Consider the following 26,948-nt stretch of genomic DNA (forward strand, 5'->3'; position numbering starts at 1 on the left):
GAAGATGTTATCAGTGCATGGCATTGCTGTCAACTTATAAAGAACTCCCTCAAGAATGGAAGAGAACTTACTGATCTACATACTGTATAAGGAAATTCTAGAAGCTGAGTATGGATGTTAAAGTTGAGCGCTGGATAAAACCTTTTTTTGTTTTAGATAGAATAAGTATAAAAAAGAGCTTGAAACCTTCCTCAAGCTATCCAAAGCAAAAAAAGCTTTTAGCTGGAGTTCCACTTTAATGGGTTTTAGAGGGTGTTTCTGTCTGTCTTCAAAATTCATATGTTTATTCTTAAATTACTTTCAGATACCTTATTTTTATATTTTATGATGTCATAATGCCGGTGTAGCCTCCACCACCTTAAGTGGAGTGGCTACTGAAATTTAGTGTTGCTAGCACTGTATTCAGTTTGGCTGATTTGTAGTCTGGCACCATCAGGTCATTCTAAGTGTTCTGCTATAGACTGTACCTACCTGTGAGTGGGGTGTGACCCTGCCACAGGGTGTGGCAGTCAATAGGGGAACTTTAGATGTGTCTATGCCTCACCAGCCAATCACTAGGAGTTTCATGGCCAGTGGTGCATGCTGGGGTAGTGCATATATACTCAGGGATTGTGCAGTCTGACCGCAGGCTTGGCCTGGGGGTGGTATGTACATGGTTGGAGAAGCTGACTAGGCCTCAAGCCTGGAGAAAGCCTTATATGTACCCAGTTGGGGTCTGGAACTATCTGAGGAGAACCAGAGGAGCCGTATGACTACTGGAGGTGCCAGGAGATAACATGGACCTCAGGAACAAGTCTGGTGTCTCTCCCAGGGAAGATCTCTTGCTCATCTCTATTCAGCTGTTGTTCTACTGAATAGTGTCATCCTCTGTTCTATTGAAGTATGTTCTGCACTGTGGAAGCCTGAAGGGACTGGTGAGTCTGGATTCTGTCTATTCTTGCTATGGATGTCTGAAGCTCTATACCCTCTTTCCCAGTTTTGGCTGATCTACAATAAAGCATTTAAAAAGTCCTTCAAGTGATTCGTGCCCTATTTACTGTTTGCATTCCACAACCTGGATAAGGATCCACCCCTGAGAGTGAAATGTCAGCCCTCCCTACCCTATGGGGGTACACCTCAGGCCTCTGGGGGTCATGGGGGTGCTACACTGGCTATAAAGGTGGAGTTTTTTCAGTCACCAAAAGAAGGTTTTCATGAAATGTGTAACATACAAGAAATGTATTTCCGTTGAGCGTGAGCATATTATTGCAAACCTGCTGAACAAAGCTGAGCCTGCAAGGTTTGCAATTTTTCTGGGACTTCAAAAACCTGCAACAATTTCAAATGATTTCCTCTGTAAAAGAAGTACGGAATGTGGCAAGTAAATTCTCTGATTTCTTGCGGAGCTCCAGGCACTGATGTTATCCAAAACGTCATGGTCTGTTGGATAGCATATCCCACATTGGCTGCTGTGGTTCTTCCCAACAGCCCCTAGATCACGACTGTCTTCTGTAGTGATCCAAAGTAGGTATAGAGGCACTTTCAGGTCTTGCAGCGAAGATAAGTCAAAGTATCAGCATTTTATTGTCAACAGTTCCACATAGCTCAGTCCATCTTTATCAAGACACTGTAGTGAAATAAGTGTTGACAGGAAGGACCACACTGCCCAGCAAGTGACACCAAAGCTTTTTAAAGGAACAAAGGATTCACTTGCTGCCCACCAGATTGATAAGTTTAATACAGCGTATTCTTTTACAGGGGGCAGCTGCTAAAAAAAAAATCTGTTTAGTAGTTGTTAAGTACGATTACAGAACTTATACTAAAGACATAGTAATAACATTTGAACCAATATAAAAGTGGTACACAATTTATTATGTAAATCTGTATTACATTACATATGCTGTCTTTTAGACAGTATGTCTTGCTTGTACTCTACCTGACCTCCTTGAGCTGCCCAAAATGCTTGCCATTCTGCTGCCATATAAATAGAAAATTAAACCACTGCTAATCAAACAAATTGCTTGTAAAACTCTTGGTCAGGCTTTCCTTTATTGATTTATTTCTTATTTTAGAAAAGTGGCATATACTGCCACTTTTACAATGATTTCATATTTTTTGCTGGTATGCTATGAAATTGGTTAACTGTGTCTGAAAATGAATGCCTAGTCGTATCATTAGTATAAAAAAACTCTTTGAATCTTCTTGGAATTTTTTTTAGCTTTTTTGGTAACATATTTGCAAAATTTGTAGGATGAAAAGAAATATCTTAAAATTGCCATTAAGTGGAAAATTTCAACTTTCATGCTAAAATATATTTCTGAAAAGCATTTTGTATAGCCTGTTTAAATTGTGTTTGCCACTACAAACCTGTCCTTTGTAGCCAACATCAATTTTGAAATCGCTATTAACGGCCACATTGGCTCAAAGCAGCCCTCTAGTAATGGGACCTCACCAATAAGGAGGTCTCTTACCGGATGGTTCGAGGTTGTGTGAACCTTCGAAAGAAAGATTCACGACCATGAACCTGTGATTGCCAACCTACAAGTAGTTGGGAAAAACCTGGATCTCAACTCTCTGTGCACTGAAAAAGCCATTAAAGATGTGATTTGTTGAGGGAGGCTCTGCCACCGTCTCTGCACAGAACCACTTCCTCTTTCTTTATGACCTCGTAAAGTCCCAACCGAGAGGCCAATTTGGAAAACAAACGGCTTGGGGTTGACAGGTAATTAGATCCAGGGGACATATTACAAGCCTTTGAATATCAATGGACTTTGAACACTTTAGCACATCTTCAGCAGTATAAAGGCAGAGCAGGTAATATTGAGAAGCATTAACAATGTTTCCTAGAAAAATATCTTGGTCCCAAAAACATGTGAATTTGTAGACTCAATTTACCTTCCATGTAGAAGTTCTTTACTCAGCACAATCTGGCAACGCAGCTCCACGTTTTATTCTTCCAGCATTTTTCCTTAATGGGATCCTTGAGGGTTTGTGGGAGACAAGGTGAATAGATGGCCTTGCTGTTCAGGAAACCAATGAGATATAAACGTACCGGATTATGGAGTCTTCATTAACTAACAAGAGTATCAATCTTGAATTCATTATCAGTTACCTTGAGCTTGTTTAAAACTCTAACCTTTGCCCAGAGAGGAACTAACTGAGACAAGAGGATGATTTCTACTATTTCCCATATTCAGGGTTGATGTAAAAATTAGGCAAGTGAGGTGCCTATCTTAGATACAGTATAATTTTTAGTGAGATGACTTTAGAGATATTTTTCATTTGGAATATGGACTTTCTGTGTCACCAGAATGTAGTGTGGGCTAGCTGAAGGGACATGTGGTCTACACCAGGAACTAAAAGGGTTGGGGTTTTGCTGGTTTATGCTTTCATTTCATGGCATATGTATGCCCACCTGGTAACATCTGGTTTGGAGATGGCTAGTAGAAGTAGACATGCATGAATGTAGTCTGTATACAAACTGTACACCAGAAACTAAAAGGGTATAGGTTTGGCTGCTTTATGCGTCCAGGAACTAAATGGGTATGGTTTTGGCTTATGGCTTATGGGTTTGGCTGCTTTATGCTTCCAAGTCATGGCCACCTAGTAACATCTGGTTTGCAGATGGATATAGATGTAGACACACTTAGATATCTTAGATACAGTATAATTTTTAGTGAGATGACTTTAGAGATATTTTTCATTTGGAATATGGACTTTCTGTGTCACCAGAATGTAGTGTGGGCTAGCTGAAGGGACATGTTGTCTACACCAGGAACTAAAAGGGTTGGGGTTTGGCTGGTTTATGCTTTCATTTCATGGCATACGTATGCCCACCTGGTAACATCTGGTTTGCAGATGGCTAGTAGAAGTAGACATGCATGAATGTAGTCTGTATACAAACTGTACACCAGAAACTAAAAGGGTATAGGTTTGGCTGCTTTATGCGTCCAGGAACTAAATGGGTATGGTTTTGGCTTATGGCTTATGGGTTTGGCTGCTTTATGCTTCCAAGTCGTGGCCACCTGGTAAAATCTGGTTTGCAGATGGATAGTAGAAGTAGACACACATGAATGTAATCTGTATACAAACTGTGGTCAGGGCACGCAGTGTAAAGGCAAGGGCATGACATTAGATTAGACAAAGGTTAAGGCAGGTGGTAGATACACAGTAAAATACAGGTGACAGGTCAGGATCATAACCTAGAGAACAGTAATAGAAGAAGTAGAAATGTAGATGGATGTCTGAACATGCCTGTGCCACAATCTCTCTTTAAGTAACTAGTCCATAGTCTCGGAGTAGACTGGTAAAGAAGCCCATTCATATAGGAGCAAAGATGATGTAGGCTCCTTACTCAAGATGAAATCAAATCAAAGGAATTGTGAATGTCATGCCACCCCTGGAACTCATTAGCTATCTTTCATTTTTATTCCTGTTGTCACTTGGGGATTAATAAAAACTATCCTAGACTAAAAACATTTGACACTTTGGCTGAAACCTTATTGACTTTAAAATTCAGGTAACCTGTTTTTATATTTTATGCCAAACAGGAGCCATTGGTTATACCAAGGACTTCTGTTTCTGTCGGTTGGCAAATTGTATCTAACGTCTCATTCACATCTCTCTTTAGAGTATTTAGAGTAATTTTTTTTTAATGGCTGGTAAAGATGGTAGCAGGGTTACAGAGATCAGGATTTTTAAACTGCTTTCTATGCCATGGAAATAAATTAACAAGATACGTTTTTAAAAATCTACTTTTGATATCTCCTTATATGCTCTTGACAGAGGTTGGTCCCTCTGCATTTTTAATATATCTTACTCTTGTTGTATGTTGTCCTCTTTCTATCACTGCTGTGACGAGCTGTATAAGTGTTTTGTCAAGCATGCACTGATCCAGCTTTGCGTGTAGATCATTCTAGCAGAAATACTGAAGAGAAGTTTTGAAAGAAAAGGAAGTCAGTAGAGAAGATTAGAATACAGTCCATGTACACAATAATGCAAATGTCACAATGGGAAATCTAGAGTTCTGCTTTAAAGTTGCTGAAGGGTCCATGTTTATAAGGCACTGTCTGTGTGACCCTGCAGCAACTGATATGACTCAAACTCTCAATCTTGAACCATCCTTTTTCCAGTATAGGTATGATTGGTTGCAGTCAGTCAGTTCCCACTAGAGACACTCTTACAATAAGACCTTTTTCTGCGAAGCTTGGCCTCACCCATCACATTTTTCAGACCCCCAAACCACAAAGCTGCCATGACAAACATATATATTCCAACTATCATCAACAGTTAAAAAGGGAGGGCTGGTGGGACAACCTGCTTACTACTAACCTTCCAGAAGTAGACTCCCAGCAGCCTCTGCAGTTCCTACCCATGCGTCTCCTCCCCGCCACCTGACCCTCGACCTCCAATCAGGTAAGATATGCTGTTTTCCAAGTCTTTTTAACCCCTTTCACATGGAAAATTCCTCCCCCCAGTCATGTTGCGTCTTTTGTCGAAGGAGCTGGTTCAAAAATGGACAGCTGAGCAGTGACTGCAGCCAATGAGCTGTATTCAATGTTCAAGTATTCTGGCAGTGACAATATCCTGGTGGGAGCATTTTCCCCATCCACGTTGTTTAGCATGGATGGGGGAACCAAGCATTCTTTCTTGTTCAGCCCTGCAACTAGTGTATAGGCAGCTTTAAGACTGTAGTGCAAAGGGCAATTGTAAAATGCAAATACCGTATCCCATAACAACCAAACATATTCAACCACGCTGCCATAACTCTTGCAAATTAAATTCCGATGCCCTATTTTGAGTTTTAGTAACTTTCCACATTTCATTTGCTTGACTGATCCCAAAATGTATGTAATTACTCCCGAGATAATGTCATCTGACATTTGTGGGTACAGATTGAAAGGTATATTCATGTGTATAAGGGGTTGTCATTAAAAGCAGGGTTTGTGTTACCTATTGTAAAGAAGAACCTAGCTGTCTCTAACAACGCCACGGAAAAAAATAAAAGTAAGCATTTCTAAAACAAAAGCAAGCATGCTATGTTGTGAGCTCTTTCCATACTATTAATCCTCAAATGTTCATATCGAGTGACAGATGCACTTTATGATTGTCATATTCTTACAAACAACATGCCAGTTCTACAGCGATGATCCCACGTAAAAGCAAGGAGAGGGTGGCTCTGACTTCTAATGGGGTCACACTAATGAAGCTGATAATGCAAATCATCTGGACAGACACGGAGAGGGGTATGTGCTTGTGTGATTTCCACAGTGCGTTCTCATGCATAGTCTTAAAGATGTCAAGTCCCTCATCAAAGCACGCCACATCAGCCTTATTCCTAGTGACAATGATGGACACAGAGGACTAGTGGATATGAGAGGCTGGGACAAGTGAGAAGATTGTGTTTATATGAATGCAAGAGAGAGAGAGAGAGAGAGAGAGAGAGAGAGAGACAGACTGCAAATGCAGGGGACAGCAAGAGAGGAGATCCGAGGAACAAAGCAAAGAAAGAGATAAATGTTCTGGTGTTTGAGGTGTTTTGTTTGCACGGCAATGTTACAAACAGTAGGTACAGCATCTCTGCAGCATGATTTATGGGCCCTGTCCCACTCTTTGTTTGCTGTACCATGGAGAATGAATGCCTTGCTGTCATCCTGGAAGGATACCTTCTCTCTCTCTCTCTGTCGACAATTTCTATCCTCTCTTCCGCATGCTCTCCTCATTTCACGCCAGAGAACATAAACAATCTTTCATAATCCTGACAGTCACACACGGAACCCTTGGAGACAAAAGGTGTTTGCTAGTCTCCTCCGCTGGTGTAGACGGTGACAAGAGTTTATGTCAAAAATAAAATGCTGCAGTACACATGACCATGTAAAGGAATAAACCGCCAAATAAACCGCCAAGTCGGGTTTTGCCAGAAATCAAATGCTGTAATGGAACATCAATCGCAATGTTGATAGAACTGGACAATGTTCCTGAGGAATATTTTTACTCAAAAGACAGTTTACGATTTTAGCATCTATTTATGTCACTTTGTATATTATGAAAATGGTTTCTTGCAATTATATGTGTGTGTGTGTTATTAAATCCTGAATATTATTTTATTATTTATTTTATTACAGGTATTTATATAGCGCCGACAATTTAAGCAGCGCTTTACATAGTTGTACATTCACATCAGTCACTGCTCTCAAGGAGCTCACAATCTAAGGTCCCTATCTCACATATTTAGAGGGCCAATTTAGACAGGAGCCAATTAACCTACCAGCAGGTCTGCTGAAACCCACGCAAGCACATGGAGAACATGCAAACTCCTTTGCAGATAGTGACCTGGCCAGGATTCTAACCGGGGACCCCCAGTGCTGCAAGGCAGAAGCAGTAAAAAATGGGAATCAATAGCAAGACTGATATTGGCTATTTCAATTTGCAATAGCCAATAGGAGGCTGGCTATGAATCCCCGCCCACTAAGAGGAGGAGTGGACCTGAGAGAGAAAGTTTTCTCTCAGGTCCGCTCCTCTGCTTAGTGGGCAGGTGCAATAGCCAGCCCGCTATTGGCTATTTTATTTTGAAATAGCCAATAGCAGTATTGCTATTGTTCCTGGCTGTTTACATTTACCTGCTGGCTGCGGAAACAAGCGGGCAGTCGAATAGAGAAGCTGTGCGCCTCGGGGCTGGTTGCTTGAGAGTTACTATTAACTCCCAAGCAACCAGAAACTACAGTTATCTGGCACCTACCATTCCATGAGTGCCGATTAACTGGGAGTTTACTGTATAGTAAACTCCATCGTAAATGCGAAAAATCGTAACTCGACTGATCACAACCCGAAGAGCATCTGTACTGTAGATCAGAGAATTCAGCCTTATATGCAATCCAACCATCCCAAAGTCAGCCAAGTCTTTCTTGACTTGGGGGAAGATAGGTGAGAACATTTTGAGTCATTGAGGTTCATTTACTTAAGGCAAATAGACTGTTTACTTTGCAAGGTAATTTGCACTTTGCAGGGGGAGTTTTCCCTCTGTTTAGTGAATGAGGTGAAGCTCTGCTGACTTCTATCACCCAATCATGAGCAAGCAAAATGCTGTTATTATTATTATTACAGGCATTTATATAGTGCTGACAATTTACACAGCGCCTTACACACTGCACATTCACATAGGTCCCTGCCCTCAAGGAGCTTACAATCTAAGGTCCCTATTGCACACACATACAAAGCCTGAAAGTAACCGGAGCCGATTGGCCACACACAGAGCCGCTCAGCCATTCTGGATTTGACAGCCGGTGGCTATGCAATCTTCTCCCCGCTCGTCCATCCTGATGGCAACGCTCCCTCTTCCGCACCCCTCCCAACCGGCTTCAGCACTCCATTTTTCACAGCTGCAGGCTGTGCCGTCCCTCTACTCCCTGCCGTCCCAATGCCATGGCCTTGGTGGCTTTGTGGGGAATCCAGCCGTGCCTGCAGCTTGTGTCATAGCGAGCTGTGTCGGCTACCCCTGCACCCTGTGAGGCTCCGAATAGTTGCATACATATGTAATGCTAAAGGAATATGAGTAATGATGATATTCCGAAGCAGAATGGTATGCGGACAACATATCTTCTAGATTGTATACTGTGGTGCCATCCACCAGTTGTTCCAGCACCTGTTCGATTCTGGGGTACATCAGTAAGGTATGCAAATGGGATATTACTAATATGAAATCAATGGGGGATGCATGGCAAACGTGGAAAAAAAAAACATGCACAGACGTGCGCGAAAGCAAGGCACGTTCATGAAGCATGAAGGTGTGAATGGGGATTTACACCCGTCACATAGAACACAAACAATTCTAAAACATGCCAATATATAATGATTATATAATACAAAGTCATAGAAAGTTTTGTAAATGATGTCCAGCACTTCCTTTGCTGCCTTCGTCTGTGATGTTCAATTATTCAGGAAATTGCTGTAAACTTGTAAAAAATATATTCAGCAGAAATGTAAAAAAAAATTCCACTTCTTTGTTTTTAAAAAGAAAAGCCTTCTGTATCGCAATCCAGTTCATAGGATCGATTTTTTTTGGTTTACAAGGTTGTATTTATGTATTTATATGTCAGAATTATTGATAACCTTGTTTGGTTTTTTTTGGTCTCATCCCTAACACACGGCTGTCAGAATATAAACAGGCAGAGCTCATCTTTCATCTTTCCGTTTTCTCATTGAAGACTTTGTGCCATACAGACAATAATCTATTGAACGTATCACACTGGAACACGTCTGACCCGCTGAATTATCAAACAGAAATCTCATTTGTGAGGCTGTAGCGTTAATGCTGGCACCAATCAGATTTCCAGTAGACTGAAAACACAAACAGTAATTAAGCTGTGTAAACCCCAGTAATTAAAATAAACTGTTACACCAAGACTGGTAATTTAGAGCAGAAATAATAATGGAATTGCTAATAATGGTGTTTATGTCAACATGAGAGAACACTTGGGTTAATCGACTCCCCTCCCCTAGATACATCTACCTGCTGACAAACCGACCGAGCAAAATCCTGCACAAGTTTAATTGTAGTATCATCATTAGAAGAAGATGTATTTGTATTGTGGTAGACATTGTGATTGTTGGTGCGCTCATTGGACACTTGTGTTCTTCTTTTGTGTATTTCCAATATTAATACAACCTCAATATATTACTCTGCTCTTTACAAAGTGACCAGATCCATTGACGTCAGTCCTTGTCCTCTGATGAGATTACAATATAATATCCATACCACACAATAAACCAGGGGCAATATTGGAGGAAAGACTGTAAGGCAGATTCGGTCTTAGCATTTTGGTAAATTTCTGTGTTTCTGTACTTCTTGCACTGAAGAAAAGAAGATTCCCCAAAAGCTTGTACTATAAAATGAAAATGGGGCAAAAAAAAACATGTATCATGCACTGGACTCAACTGTGTTGTTACAAGTTTACCAATATGTCTACAGTCACCTTACACATGGATTGTGGGATGAAACTGAAACACTTGGAGAAAACCCACACAAACCCTAGAAGGACATACAAACTCCATGTTGAAAGTCTTCCAGATAGAGACATAGATACTGTAGATAGATAGATACTGTAGATAGATAGACAGATAGATAGATAGATAGATAGATAGATAGATAGATAGATAGATAGATAGATAGATAGATAGATAGATAGATAGATAGATAGGATAGATATACCTATAGATAGATACACTTATAGTTACTGTATACTTCTGAAGTTGCTGTCAAAGTTTTAGAAAAAGAAGACATATGAACTGGATCGCTCATTAATTAGACAAAGAGGTCCCCACATACTTCTTTATTTTGTGATTGGCCAGGTCAAGCCATGTCCAGATTTTACCTAGATTAATAGGATTAGCTGAGCTGCTGAGGGAACTACTTCAGTACTTCTGCTGTGAATTTTGAAGATTAATTGCTCCACAGTGTTTGCAGCTACAGAGGTCAGTGAGGGTTTGTAGCTCCTCCCCTACGCGTTTCGTCCAATGGACTTTCTCAAGGGTAGCATACACAAAGCACTGTAGCACGGATAATCATTTGTTTCGCTATAAAAAGAGTTTACTGAAAACAACAATAAACATACATGCAAAAACAATGGAGAAAGTCCAGGACGTCATCAGTGCCAAGCCAGGGGTCAAAAGCCACAGTGGTTAGTCAGCCGAACCGGGTCGGGGGAACATTGAGAGCAGGATGAATGGAAACAAAGCCGGAGTTAGGAACCAGGAGATCAGTTTGCCAGAGCCAGGGTCATACACAGAGAACAGGAACAACAGCAGCACACTTGGTTGATCAGAACAAGCACAAGGGCGGAGACTGAATGGACAAGCTGATGGTTAAATAGTAAACTGGTGTTTCCATCATCACTCTGAAACAGGATTTATCCAGAAGCTTTGCCAGTAGTTGCAAAATGATGACGTGAACTGGTTTGAGCATAAGAGGATGCCAAAGAGGAACAACGATGTCAGAAACACTACACAAGCAATGCTCCCAGCAACTGGACAAGGAAGGGTAAGAAATCCTGAAACCAGCATTATGATGATATCAATATGAGAGTGGTATATACTGTATACAGGGCCGCCAATACTCTAGCAGGGGTCAGCAGGGGGAACCAGGCTTAATAAAGGCTGTCAACAGGCGGGGGGGTCAGGTAGGTTGTATGGGGCCATATAGTTTCTAATGGCAGCCTTGTGAATATGTACTCAATTACAGATACAGTATTAAAACCTTTTATGTACTTACAGTTAAAACAAATCATGTTGTATGAATCAGGTGGTTTACAATAGCCCTTGCAAGACCATGGAAAGCTTTTGCAAACACAGGAACAACATGCAGAGACCCTCTAATCCTCCTTAGTGACACAACAGGGATGCAATTTTGCACAGAGCACCCCCTGTGCCCAGGATAATTACGCCAATCTCTCCAGTGTAAGCAACAAAAGGCTGTTAGGTGTTACGAGCAGGCTTCCTCCACATGCAATAGGACAAGTGTCTACAAGGTATTTTTTTCTCTTATTGCAAAGGGTTTTTTTTGTCCTAGCAAAGCTATTTCAGCAGGCAAGAGGTTACAGACAACCTGCCTCTCTATACAGATCTTCTCCTTGTGAGGGGAGAAAAAAAAAAAACTCATTTGCAGAAGAACATCTCCAGCTTTCACCTTGTCAGTTGCTGATCCATTTCCCCGCCTGGGCTCATCCTTACCATTAATCTGCAGGCATTTTATCACTACTGCCTGCACCCTGCTCCTGCTCCCAGCTTTAGATATACAAGCAAGATTTGTCTGCTTCTTCCCCTCGCTCCTATAGCGGAGTCTTTTCTGCTTAAGTTAGCAATTCTCGGTTGTGCTGACGAGAGCTTGTCCTAGAAATTACCCTTATCTCCCAGGCATAGCGCTCAGCCTGCCAGACACTTAGTGTCAGCCTGTCCCCTCCCTGAGCGCACTTAATGCTTAGCAATAGCTTCCTCCTAGCATACATGTTTGCAAACACAGGCATTTATGTACACAACTATGCAAAAATTAGAAGACGGTGATCTAGACGGCATCGTATTACGAGTTCAAATGCTGAATAGGAGCACAATATAAGATGAAATGTTTAAAAGGTGCTTAGTCACCAACCCATTGCAAAGGATTTATGGAAGATTCAGAAACATACGTTAGAAGATCCAGAATTGCAAAGGAAGATAGTAAGACGGTGGAAAGGGCAATGAGGATTTCCATTGTTCAATAACCTGTAGCAGGAGTAGGCAATCTTGGTACCTCAGCTGTGCTGAAACTTCAAATTTCATCATGCCTCTGGTTCTGGGAGTCATGTCTGTAGCTGCTGAAGTTTGCAATGCCTCAAGGGACTTGAAGTTCCACAACAGCTGAAGTGCTGAGGTTGTCTACCCCTGAGGTATAGAAACCAGGCAACTGCAGTCAGCTTGGTTACCCATTGCACCTTCCATATCTCACTACTCTTTAGGCCACCTTCAGATATGGCCGTTCTGTTGCATTACCCCACGTACGAAAACATGTGGTATTTTGCAGGTAAATACGCATTGTGTAAGGCCCCGTTCACACCTCAGCATACTGGGAACACGTTGCAAAATGCTTTGTGACAGTTTCAGTGGAACAGATTCAATTAGTTCTTATTACTTCCACTTTAAGAATCCACCACTATGGCTGACAGTAATTCAAAAAGAATTACAAATTACAGATTGGGACACTAGTGATATTTAAGACTAACTGTGATCTGGTGTACAGCGAGACACCAGTGCTCAGAGTAGGGCATCACTGATTGCTAAGGATGGATGCTGGTTGCTAAGGATGGATGCCATAGCCGATAAACAGCCGGCTATTGGCAATAGACAGCCAAAAGCGTGCTTAACAACCAGTGATGCTTACAGTGGGAGGAGCCTGATAGGGATGCCGATTAACTAGTTCCCCATAAGGTCCACTCTGCTACTGATTGAGAGAAGGCAGTGGGCAGATTTCAAAGCCAATAGCAGACTGTATATTAGCTATGGAATCCATCCACTGTCTGCTGTCAATCACAAAGGAGGAGGACCTGGTAGGACACTAGTGTCTCAGAGTTCCCCATCAAGCTCTGCCCACCCACAGCATAAGTCCTTTGCCAGTGCACCTGCCTGAGTGACAGGTGCAGTGTCCAGGAAAAAGGACTTTTACTTTCATTATCCCTTGCTCCTCTTCTCCCTTGTAGTTGTGGGTGGACACTGCCATCCTCACATACAATGCAGGGCCAAAAGCCTGATGGTGATATCTAATAATGGCAGTATGCAACTACTGCCCAGGAGCACCTTAGAAAAGGGGGGTGGTCACACAGATGAAGGGATTAGGTAAGTAAAGTTCCCTTTTCCTGTCATCCCAGACAAAAATAAGCACTGGGGGAGGAGAGGCATACTGCAAGGGTATTATTTATTTATAAAAATTGTTTATGGCACTCATTTCTTTAGTAAACCTCATTCAATTTGGGTTTACATCTACTTAATATAATTTGTAGCAAATGTCAGACCTTATTTGGTGTTTTGACTCATAGGCTGCCCACCAAGGTGAGGACACTTATTCTTACAGTCGGCAACTAGTTAAATTGAAACATCAGTTTTGGATGAACAAACACTTGTACCTACTAAGAAGTAAATTCTGAGCAATCAATATACAGTATATTTTAAAGACATACAGGGTCATTCACAAAGGGGTGAAGAGTTTGCTAATAAGCTAGTTTGGTCTAGATTGTTCACTACTCCTGCCTTCTCCAAACCCTTCACCCTTTTGTTAATAACCCTGATAGAGTTTACACTTCTCATCTGGTGGCCTTGACCTTACATGACTCCATTCTGGTAAGGAGTGTGGGGGGGCAGGATGTACTCTAGTGAATAGGGCTTTGCACATTAGTACAGGTACCAGCAGGAAACCCATGATTCCGCTCACCAAGGGCACTAATATTCTCTCAAAATAGTAAGCACAGGAAAGTGCCAGTTCCCGTTCAAGCAAAATATAGACATCAACGTCAAGAACACTTGAAAAGAAATGCATGATTTCTTTTCCTTTAGATAATTTCCCCAAGTTGGTCCCCTCAATAATACCACCTAGAAAGTGGTCTGTTTCCCTCCTTAGCAATGCTCGGTTCTGTGACTTTCCCCGCTATTACAAGTGTGGTTAATTCCTAATTAGCACTGACAGATGCTTCCCCTGTAATCCTATTCCCAACATGCCCTGCTTGCTTTTGTTTGCTGGTGGAAGATATATTGTGACACAGTAATGACCCTTCAATGCAGCTCTGGAACAGTTTAATGACACACTAATGATTTATTACATGTTCCACTTGATTAGTTGGTCGTTTGTCAGCATTATATTTCCCGTCCATAAACCTGTCACAGGTTTTATAGACCTTTCCCTGGAAAAAAAAGAAACCCAAAATAAATTCTGTTTTTATTTCAACTCTTGTTTTTGCTGGGATAGCTTCACAGAGCCCATATTATTGAAGCTTCCACAGGTCTTATTAAATTTTCAAGTCTGTTGAGGGCTGCAGTGAAGTAATGGCGTTGGTATGTTTAGTGGGTTTAAACAAGGTAACAACATGCATTTTGTGTTCCCGCACAAAAAAATGAACTTTCTTAGAAAACTATGAAGAGAGAATGTGTAAAACTGTGAATATTAAATATGACAAGGCCAAAACACGGTCCATTTTACTTTTTTGATGACAAGCTCCCCAAATGCTGACAAATGAAGGCCTGTCAGCAAGAGATTAATAGGTTTTTGGAGCATAGCATCATGTTTTAACATTCAGAAAATGATGGAAAAATTACAAGGTAGACACCTTGATAGTTCAAAACTGAACTAGTGTCTCACCTTTTTACCTCTTTATAGTCCTGTACCCCTACATGGTATAAATTGTGACTGTTTATTATTATTATACAGGATTTATGTAGCGCCAACAATTTGCGCAGCACTTTACAATATAAGGAAGACATTACAATCACAATACAATTCAAGACAAGATGGTAAGGAGGGTCCTGCCATTGAGGGCCTACAATCTAAAAGGGAGGGGGAAGTGATACATGTGGAGGTAGCTGTGTGGGGATGAATTGTTTGAGAACGTGATAGTTCAGTGGTTAGGTTGAGCTGGGATAGGCTTCCCTGAAAAGATGAGTCTTAAGGGATTGCCTAAAGGCAGTCAGAGTGGGAGATAGTCGTACAGGTTGGGGTAAAGAGTTCCAGAGGATGGGAGAGACTCAATGTTTACAATAGGAAAGCCTGTAAATACATTTTCTCATAGTGAAAATCCTACTTCCTGACTCCCACTGCACTGCTTTGTGTAGGCAAAGCTGAGAACCAGCCACACCCCTCATCACAGATGTTCTTACACAATAATGTACACATAATGTACATTATAAAGAGGTTTGCAAACACAAAGGTAAAAAAAAAATATTCCTGAAGAGACATAGTATGTCCTTTCTGTATTATTATTATTATTATTATTATATAATACATGATTTATATAGCGCCGGCAGTTTGCACAGCACTTTACAAAATAAAAAACATTAGCACTTGCAAATTTTTCTTTTGCAGGTAAAGTTCTGCTTTCCAAATTTCCTGATGTACTGAGATGAATTAGCACCCGATGCATTCACGGGAGTTGCATCATCTCATGCTGGCCTATCAAGATAGCCGAGGACACCAAACATGAAGGAAGATCGGGTAAAGATGACAACACCGGGAGAGGAGCTGTGTATAGTGGACTTTAATTCCATTTTAAAGAGTTTTTCCACTTTTGCAATCAAATTTGAGAAAACACCACTATATGTTTGTTATGCGTTTACATTCACTCAGCATAACAAAAAATACAATTTAAAAAATATTTCTTACCTTTTAGATGTTTTGTTACAGCAGGCAAGATGGCTAAATTGAGGTTCTAAGCACTTTCATAGTAATCTATCCTTATAGAAATACTTAGGACTGAAATTTGTGTTTCTCTCATTACCTTCATTAACATACAATGCAAACCCCTCACCCCTCCCAACCCCTGCTAACATTTCAAAGAAGGAGAAAGAAAACTTAACCCAGGTAAAAGCAATTTAAGAAGCAGTTTTTAGATATTTCTTTTAGCTTATGTTATGTGAAAGGGAAAATACAATAACTATAAAACAGGTCTTATACCAATTTGGCTGCAAAAGTGAAGATACACTTTAAGAAAGATTTAGGTTTTTATGCCTCATTTTAATGTAATACCTGTTTGGAATTATATTCTAACGTGGACCTACCATCATATATATTGTTTCATATTAAGTGCTAAGTAAAATGTATCCGCATACTGAGCCAGCAAGAGATACGACACACCGCTACTGTTGTACAGATACCATAGTTGAATGCATTGGGACTTTAAAGGTGCCAAACAACAAGATACCTTGTCGCACTCCTTACCGGAACAACCCAAAGTTGAATGAAGGGGGTGCTTGTAGTGACTCGCGGATGACGCCGCCACACAGCATAAAGATGATTAAATGTCACCAGCGCACAACCAGTATTGCAGTCCAAAGAGTTAGTTTATTGGAAAGTCATGTCACCAAAACTAGCGCTTTTGGGGCCCACTTTTGGGAAAGCGCTAGTTTTGGTGACATGAAGTTCCAATAAACAAACTCTTTGGACTGCAATACTGGTTGTGTGCTGGTGACATTTCTTCATCTTTAAAGGTGCCAAGACACATCCACTTGCAATTTTTTATAAAACATTCCATTGTTTATTTACATACAAATTTTAAAAAACTGTACAATCAAAACAAATGGCCCAGGATTGTGTGCTTTGTCATAAATGTACATAATGCACAATATAGTCCATACAAGATACAGTACCTCCCAAAGCCACTCAACTAAGTAAAATGTAGGCGTAATGCTTATAGGTATTTATTACCTCCCGCAGAGATCACAGTACTCTCTAGACAATGCCTTAATCTGTTATTCTGTCATGAAGGACCGTACTCTCTTTGTTCACGCATCATCCAGGGTCAGCATCCACCTCCAGGACTTAGATCAGTCTCAGAAATGTCATACTAATATAAATCCTGGTGGTTGTGCAGTTCTTGGCTGTGTTCACAAATGTGTGACACAGATAAGTCACTGTTGCAGCTTCTCACCTTGCCTTGCTACCAAGTTACAGTGTTGCAGTCTGGCAATTGAGAGAAAGGAGACTAAGGGCTAGTTCACACCAGCCTCAGTGCGTTCTGGCCGGTTTCTGACCGGAACGCACTGGATCACATTCCGGCCCACAACAAACAGTGCATGCAGCATTTTTTTCTGGCCGCATTGCACTGGAATGCCGGCATTGATGTGCCAGGGGTTCACGTGCAGCCGATCGCATTGCCTCCGTAGGGCGTGGCTGCGGTGCCATAAAGTTCAATGCACCACCACGCATCTTCCCGCCCCAAAACAAAGTGAGCCTGCCGGAATGTGATCCAGTGCGTTCAATCCATAATCGGGCCGAAACGCACTGGGGCTTTTGTGAACTAGCCCTAAGAAAATGCTTGCTCCTACCTGCAGCAGAATTGCACTATTATATGAGCCTAGGCTAAGGCACTTGCCTAGAGCTAAAGGACTGTTTTTATTAATATATAGTGGAAATACTGTTGCTGTATACATGGAAATGTCAGGGGAAGGTCTATGGGAATTTGTAAGGTTAAAAGAACCATTTTAACTTCTACAGATAGGTCCTGCTGACCAGCAGTGGAATTAAAAAGATTCTTGCCCACCCTGACTACCTAGTTTCACATGTAGCGTCACTCTGTCGGGTAACTAGAGAGATTCCCCGGAGGTAAATTTGTGATTCATGCATTCAAAGCAGGGGAGTCTCCTTCCGGGACATTCCAATGACTGGAAGTAATAGGCCTGTAACTGAGTAAATCATGAAAAAAAAGGGACAGAACGGGTCGCATAACATTATTCAATGTGCTGACCAATAAAGTTACTTTCAGACCGTATATAGGAAAAAATATAAATTCATTTATTGAAACATATATAGTTTATGCATGAAAAAGTATTGCACCATATCCCAACACCAAGTTTAAAAATTTAACAACGTTGTCAGATCATTCATATGCACTCACACACTCCTGAAAGGTTATCTTTGAACCCACCAATAGGGATATCAATACACCCAAGGGTTAACTTTCATATATATGGAGCTTACTACTGCCCAACATGTTATCAATCTATGTAGATCCACCTGTAATTGCATACGATGTATGTATTGGCTCATAGCCAATCATTTGAAAATGCTATGCAACAAGTATTGTAAACTGATCAGTTGGTTGCACGTTTTAAGTTCCTAGAAAGTCCTTGGTGTGAACACCTGATAGAAGGCTTCCAAAAGGTGAAGGTTGCTTCTGGGGACGGTTACAGGGCTAAACCTGTTGTACTTTCTTTCTCCCTTTAATGTAGTTTGTATTGACATCAATTGTATTGAGAATAAATGAATCTTAGATATAGACAATTAAAGAACACTCTGTACTTTCATAATGTCCCCATCTTTTCCCTCATTCATGTGGTTTTGCACTTTTGGCCAAAGGCAGGGTGGGCAGCCCCAGCCTGCTAATAAAACACAGTTGGGGTAGATCATGAACTCCCAACTGTCCCTCACTTGGAGGGGCTATTACTCATTTGAAACCAAATCCCTTTGTCCCTCTTTCCTCCTCAGTTGTCCCTCTTTTGGGTTTGATAGATATCTGTGAAAGGTTCCATTTAACTAAAAGTGTAATTTTGCACTATATTCTTCACTTTACCTCTTAACTATCTTGTTTAATATTTCGAAAAGCCAGAATAAAGAAAAAGTAATGGTGAAAAAAGAGCCCAAACATTGTTCGCATATACATTTTTAATGGTCCATATAACTGGGGACGTGGCAGGGGTGTGTCCATTGTCTAAATACATTGTGCTGGAAGGTGTGCCTTTTTCTCATCTCAGGAAGTTGGATGGTATAGGGGAGACTGGAGTATTTTCCAGACTTATACATGTTTCAGATCCATTATTACCTGTTCATCACATTTGGCGGCTGCATATTTGTGTAAGATATGCTAGGAGCTTCTCTCAGGTTATTGGCATACTTTGATAACTCCACCAACCTGTGTAAACAACTGCAGACAGTAGTTGCTTTCAGTCCTAACTGTATTTTCTCCTCTAATAACTTCCGTATAGCAATTATGACTGAGTTCTGTGCAGGTGCACAAAATATGAGAACACCAGGACAATCAACCTTAACTCAATTGACTCATAGCTCAGCAGTACGCAAGTGAAAAATACACCTTGTGTAAAAGAAGTTAGAAACAACCAACCATACCAGCAAAGGTAAAGGCCCCAACATTTAAACATGCAGCCAAGGTGATCTGAACTGGATTTTGGCTGCCTCTGCAAGCCCTAATTCCTGCAAAAGACCTGGAGGCTAAACACTCTACCTTCACGTGCCAACCTCCCAAGCATTTGGCTGGAATGTTAATAAACAAATCTCCCCTGGGCTCCAGGAACCTATCTAGAACATCACATAAATTGGCTCAACAATAGAGGGAAATAGAAGGGTATAGCGCCAACATTTGCTAAATAATATCATTATCTCTCCCTGGCATCTACACAGATGCTTCTCCAACAGAGACAAAGGTGCAGGATATTAACATTTCCCACTATAGCTCCCACTGCATTTGAGAAAAGGTAAGACATTGTCGGAGATTATGCAAGAGGCAGGTGGCATGAAATCTGTTACCTGATCTCTCTTTTTATACTTGTAGCATCTTGGCACACAGACGTGGCATTGTCTGTCAACAGAAAATGTGCTAAACTGTGAGGATAAGCGCATTGAAAAAAAGGCAGCACACAGGAATGAAATGTCACTCCTTTACTGCAGACATGTGGCTTCGGTTACCTGTCACGAACAGGATATGCGGAATCTCCTCAGAGGTAACCCTGGCAGAGATATCTTCTAGTGTCACGCCAAGTTGTCCTTGCAAGTGACAACACTGGGAATTATAAAACAGAACAGCCTCTGCTGCTGTGAAGTTTCAAGCTTCATTCAAATGTATAGACAAAAAAGTCAATGCTTTCAACAACTTTACTTTTTGTTTCCTCTGACAAAGGCAGTAGAAAGTTTCTTTGTAAGGAAGTGTGTGGCATATGAAGGTCTTTGGTGGGGATGGTGGATTGTAAGCTCCTCTGCAACAAGGACTGATGTGAATAAGTGTGATATGGCCTACTTTATAAAAAAATTGAGGTTGCCCAAAATAACCAATGACATGCTTCTTCTGCTTAGTGAAAGATGACAATAATTGTTTGAAACCAATGCATTAGTACAATAAGTGAGAGGTACAATAGCAAACAGTTATGAGTTCCATTAAAGGTCTTAGAAATTGCCTTAAACAGTCCAACAACATAAGAGGCTTGGCTATGGAGTATGAGAAATTAAAGTTTAAAGAGGACCTATCATCAGTCTTCTACCTTTTCTACAGGCTCACGAAAGTCTGAAAGTCTATGCAAAGCCAAAACGTTTGTTGTTAGTTGAGAGTAGAATGTTTAGAAACTTTATTGTAGTCAGAAAGTAAGTGGAACTCCAAAATGTTATAGTTGTCACCAGAAATGGAGGTGGGGGAAGTCTTTCAATTGGGGACATCTGTCTAAGAGGAGGCTTCACTTCCTCTAAATTCCTGTGGCAACTCTAACACAGGAAATAAACAAAACAATTTCCCCAATGAGACATAGGGAGTAAAAAAACAAAAATCTCTGTCATAGTTTCCAACCATTCCCTTACACTTCAACTTTATTAATACATTTCAGGTGGCAGCTGTAAAATGCTGTGCATCTTTTTTTGTGAAAAAAAAGTAATGGCAAGAACTGTTACACTAAACTTCATACAACCATTTAGAGGTAGTCGGAAGTCTGAGGATTGGTAATGGCAGAAATAAACCTGCATACGGAACCTGATCTGTGTTGGTGACTGTACGCACTGTCATGAGTCCATATAACCTGACCTGGTTAGTTGTTTTCATGCAATAAGACAGGTGTCACCTCTCATATGCTGTTTTAAGTTGTAAGTAAAATTGTTGTACTGTGATTTATTTTTGTTAAACAATACAATGTAACACATAACTGCCATATATTTGCATTTTTAATATTGTGTTGATAATGTGTAAGTGAAAATCCAGATGTCCTCTGTGACAAGCATGTAAAAGAAGAAGTGCCAGTGTATATGCATGTGTGCGTTATGGTGACTACGCAGTTCTACTATACTAGATATATAATTATGGGTTGTGTCTGTTAAGTGATATGTTTAAATTGTGTGTAGCTATTTGGTCTTCCTTCACTGTATTAAAACTGTCCTGTAACGATTGCCTCCAACTACCTCACTGAAGCCCAGATAGCAAAAGTACCTGTATCCATGCTCCTGAGATCTTCACTGTGTGGCCTTCCCAGTGCTGGAAAACATTTGCAACAAAAACTATCTGCTGCTCGCTCGTACACCAGTAGTTGATCCATCTTCATGGTGCCACAGTGATACTATGGAGTATGGACCAGCCATAGGAATGAATGAAGTGAGCAGCACACTTGCACAGTAGGCACAGGACACGGCCATTATATTTTGCTCAAAGGCTGTGTGTGGCTGGACAGGACTGCACAGTGAAGCTCTCAGGAGCGGGACCATCAGGTGTCCCGATCTGCACAATAGTGATAAGCACTGGGGCCCGACATTCAGTTGTAGCACATATTGCACTTATTATATCTGACTAATATGTTACAAAACTTGACTATACTGGCTACCATTTGTTGAATAATTGATTGTAGGCCCTTGTTGTTAAACCTACCTCTTAGTTCAACTATATTGTCTAGTTTGAATTTTCTGAAACTATCCTTATTATGCATCTGTTACTCTTTCAAAAAAATGCAATAAAAACCTTGAAATAGAAGATCTCAGTTCCCTCGTTGTTGACTTCCTTCTATAAAAAATGTGGTTTGCATGTCTGTAGTACATGTTAAGCTAATGACCTATAACAAACATGCAAAATAGAAAAGGGGGGACTTAATAGATACTGAAAGCAATGGACAGCCAGACAACAAGCCCTTGGCAGGCTCCATATTTTCCTGGTGCGAGTTTTGTCAGTTGGAATATTGCACCAGCTGGCCCACTGTAGACAGGCTGAAGTTAAAGATGAAAGTCCTAGACTTACACTGACCCAGAAAAGAGGATTAAAGAAAAGTGGCTACATTGCACACAAGCTGGCCAAAAATTCAAGTCCTGTCTATGAAATTCAGTCTTAACTAGAAAACCTGACTGCAAACCAATAAAAAGCGCTAAAGAGCAGAAATGTTCAGTTCACATCTTAGAGACTGGCTTTAATCCACCAAGACTGAATCCATACTGCTGAAGAAAACAGTCAATTTTAAATACTGTTCGCATACCATTCCCCGTAGCCAACATAACAAAGCATTCAATATGATTCTCCTCACAACAGACAAGAAAATATAAAACGGCAGACAGCAAAGTAATAAAACTGTGTAACATTCTACAATGCTGCCTTTCTCATCTGTAAATACACCCAACCAAATTCAAGGCGAGTTGCCATCTCATACCTACATCAGTAACCGCCAAGAGCACATCCCAAGTATATTGTAGTTTACGTGATGGAAACCCTCATTCGCCCTTTCAGAAAGCTCTGCCACTTGTTCATTGCTTTATGAATTGCCATTGCCAGCTACAATAAAAAAGAAGGTATTGTTTCAATGCGGGATATATAAAAAACATTTCAGTGCCGAGCCTCGAAGGCAACCTTTACCTGCACGGATTGGATGAGCGGGGAGGGAAGAGTGTCTCTAAATGTCCTTGTGTCACTGTAATCCGCCTTTAATGTATGGCTTAATTTCCTCTCGCATTAGACACTTGATAAAAACGAGAGGGTTGTCAGTTTTCCATTGCCTGGTTTTATAAGCGTTATAAAGCAAGAACCACAATGCTTTGCACACAGCCGTTGGCTTGGACAGGTACCTGTGAAACAACTTTATCACTTCCTGGACGACAAACAAATTGCAAATAGTGATTAAGCCATAAAGTTACAACAACATTAAAATATAATGAGAGGTTATTGGAAAGGCTGTTAAAGCAGCAGCTGCGAGGCTGGAAGTTTCTTTCTGACACTTATACTGTTACGTGGACACGACTGTGCATGTCTGCAGATGCTTATCCTGCAGATTTTTATTTCAGGGAGATATGGCTGGGTCGTAGAAGCACACTGTATTTCTAAAGTTATCTCGATGCCCTGAAGCTCACAAACCGTAACAGGGATTATGTGCATTATGCAATAGCACAAGCATGATAAACAGCGACATTTATGTTTATAACTGTAGAGTTTTTCAGGTGAATTAACTGTACCATGCAGGGCAAAGGAACAAGTGTGCTTTAATGCCCCCACACCCTTCCCAAGAAGCATATATTTACCGTTCCCTCACACCTCATAGAAGAAAGGTGCCAATGTGTAAGCTCCAAGTTGAGCATGCATAGGGCTTAGGACTCTCCCACTAACATGTGAGAGCACTGGCCAATCATTAAGTCTAAACACTGTCACATAAGAGTTACATAGTTAGTCAGGTTGAAAAAATGACACAAGTTAATCGAGTTCAACCTGTAGAGAGTGGTTAGAACAAATTATCTGGCCTTCCGTACCCAGAAAAACTGGATATTTTCTTTGCTCTCAGCAAGATAAACAGAGCAGTGGAAAAGTAAAGGAAAAAGGTAAGCATGTGCTGCTAGGCAGGGAGGGATCATAGCAGGTTTACTTCAACCTACTTCTCTGTAAACAAACGTCACTGCAAACTAGGATCTCCAAAAGAAAAAAAATAATTTGTAGTAAAGGCCATTTTTGATATTTTGACCTTTAAAGCTGGACTGAGATGAATTTCCTTTCTGCAGGGATAGAAGATCCACACCATCCAGAGATCAAAGGTCTAAATGACAGGTCTACAGCAAACCTTCAACATCACTGTTTCATTGTACAACGCTACCACCACACATTGCAGTACTTCTACTTCTTGCACTTTTGGATTTATTTTATTCTTTTTATTTTGTTTTATTGTATACTTGGACATCCCCACTCTGCTCTAGTTTTAGAAAAATCAAAAGCCATTGGCCACAGAAATTCCAACATGGCTGGTTATTGCTTGAGTCACTAAGTTATTTGGGTGGGAATATACTGGTAAAGAGGGGCTTTAGAGATGGTCTGATGAAAGAAGTGTTGCAAGCTCAGTTAGTGATTAACACACAATAAGAAAATTTCCAACTTACCTACCCTATGCTCTTATGTGTACCAATGGAAGTCACAGCAGCTGGCTGGGGTTTTAAAGGTGGTTAAACTAGTTTTGATGTGTAATGTTCAGGGACCCATCGTCAGTATGGCATCTTCCATTTTATTGCAGTCAACTGGTAGTGACCTGGGATTTTATGGATTAGGATGTGTCTGTGGTTGGCTTGGTGTTGTCACTGGGAAAAATGCGTATTTGTATTTTTTTATTTTATTCAGGTGTGCTCTAGTTATTTGAGGGCAATGTTTATGGTGGTGTTGGGGATGGCCTAGCGGTGGAATGGAATGTTGACTGGGTACATCTGTTGTACCCTAGTCAAGTAATGTTACTGGTACCATAATACTGTAGTCTTTTAATAGGGCAGGAAGAGAAAATGCAGACGGTATTCATTGAATAAGCCATGCAAGAGATTGCAGGAGCTAGGACATGAAGCCTCGAGTGGAAAGCAGGGGTAAGCTTTCCTCTTAGGAGTCCCTTGCACACAAAGCATTGGTCATGAACACTCTGGTTGCTTTGACATGCAGCAAGGATGACATCTCCTTCACAATAATCCCTTGTTTGCCTCTAACTTTCCAAAATCAATAACTCTTTGCCTGCCATTACTTGACACTTTAATTATATTTAAGGACATCATTTATGTTATGGAAGAACTTCACAGAATGGTCTCAGAACCCTTTGTTAGCAGTTGCAACACACTGGGAAATACTTAGGATGCTGTGAAATTCTCATTCTGCTTAACCTGAGCAATGGGGAATGTCACATATACCAAAGTTCCACTAATAGGCACATTTTCTGTAGATTGCACACTGTGATTTAGAAGAGCAAGGCACTCATGCTCCATATATCAGCTAAAATGCACTGAATTAATAAAAATCTGATAGGATAAATACAAAATTAATTTAAAATACCCTAATATTGAGTTAAATACTAAGAAGATTTAGCCAAAGCTATTAACTTTACAACAGGTGGAGAGTAAAAAGAGGGAGATTGATTCATAATAGTACTTAAACTGGTTCAGTCCCTTCCCTGTGATGTACATACGACAGCAATGGTCACCTTTTCATATACAGGGGGCCTAAAATGTTGCCGCTGACACCACATTATATTCAGTACATGTAATGTTACAGAAGGTGGCCAGAGACTGCAAACCTGCTACAGGAGGTGGTCAGACCATGCAAACATGCTGCAAGTGTGGTTGTAGATTGGGGACATGATACAGGAGTGTGATAATCTTACCTAAAACAAGTGCACAGCAAAAGTCAAAATAAACAAAAAAACACCTGATCCACATATTCTTTCTGGGTCTGGAAATAATTGATGCCTGAGAAAGCCAGGCAATAAGCCTTTGCAAAATGGGTAAGCAATGGCAGCCTCTGCCAACTTTTTTATTTTATTTAGTGAAATGTACATCACTCAAACAGCAAATCAAGGAAAAACTCCCTATTTCTTGTCTATTTTTGACAGGAAGAGGAAATGAGGGGGTACAGTCCCAAAGGGACACACCTAGAGCAATGGATACTTTTTTCTAGTAAAGTGTGCAATGTTTAGAATCTCTTCCAAGAATGTATTGCTTTATTTCCCCCCATTGTCTAATATTTAGCCTCACATCTTGTCCAGATACCAGGTATCAGACAGAAAAGGAAGTAGGGGAAATTTCCTCAGCAGGGACATGAGAACTTAAAACTAGACATGTGCGATTCGTTTCGTTCCGAATCGAAATTCGGACGAATTTTCGGAAATTCGGACATTCGGATGTATCCGAATTCCGAATTACAGACATAACAAATGCAAACGAATCCGAATTTCCATTTCCGAAATTCGGTAGCGTTCGCACGAACGTTCATTTCGTTTTCTGTTCGTATTCGTTTCTTATTCGTTTCGTTCGTTGGAGCAAAGTGACATTAGAGAAGGAGAAAAATATTTTTTCCCCCTCAAATGTCACTTTTGCTGCAAACGAACGAAACGAATAAGAAACGAATAAGAAACGAATAAGAAACGAATAAGAACAGAAAACGAAACGAACGTTCGTGCGAACGCTCCCGCATTTAGTCCGAATCCGAATTCCGAATCCGAATTGACTTTCACACCCGAATCCCGAAAAACGAAATAACACAAATCCGAATTTAAAACGAAACGAAACGAAACGAATTTTTTGGCAGTGCACATGTCTACTTAAAACTAGGACCAGGAGTTTCTAACCTTTCCTTACTCTTTCCAAAACAAAAAAATAGGTTTGACTGAAGTCTTTGGCTTATGGCCCTTATAGCCGGTATGGTGCCTGCAATTTATCACATGGTGCCGGACATGAGAACAACATTCTGCAACCATGACAACATAATGTGATGCTGCAATTAAGCACTCCTTGCATTTAGGTCAGCTTCCATTACCTTCACAATGACAGCAATTGAAGAGGCAATCATACCTCCGTGCAGCATATATTAAAATGTAGAGCATCTACTAATATGACAAGTTTTTCCATTGCTGGTTGCTCTGCTCCATGTGATAATTACCCACAATGCATCACTGCAGTTCTGCCCCATTGACATGTCATGGAAAGATGCCCGGGGTCTATAAACGAAGTGACACCCTAGGCACAATGGTGAAAGAACAGAAATGAAAAGCAGCCC

The sequence above is a fragment of the Nanorana parkeri genome, unplaced genomic scaffold (genome assembly GCF_000935625.1).
Source record: "Nanorana parkeri isolate BGI_ZX_2015 unplaced genomic scaffold, ASM93562v1 scaffold493, whole genome shotgun sequence".
NCBI classification, from domain to species: domain Eukaryota; kingdom Metazoa; phylum Chordata; class Amphibia; order Anura; family Dicroglossidae; genus Nanorana; species Nanorana parkeri.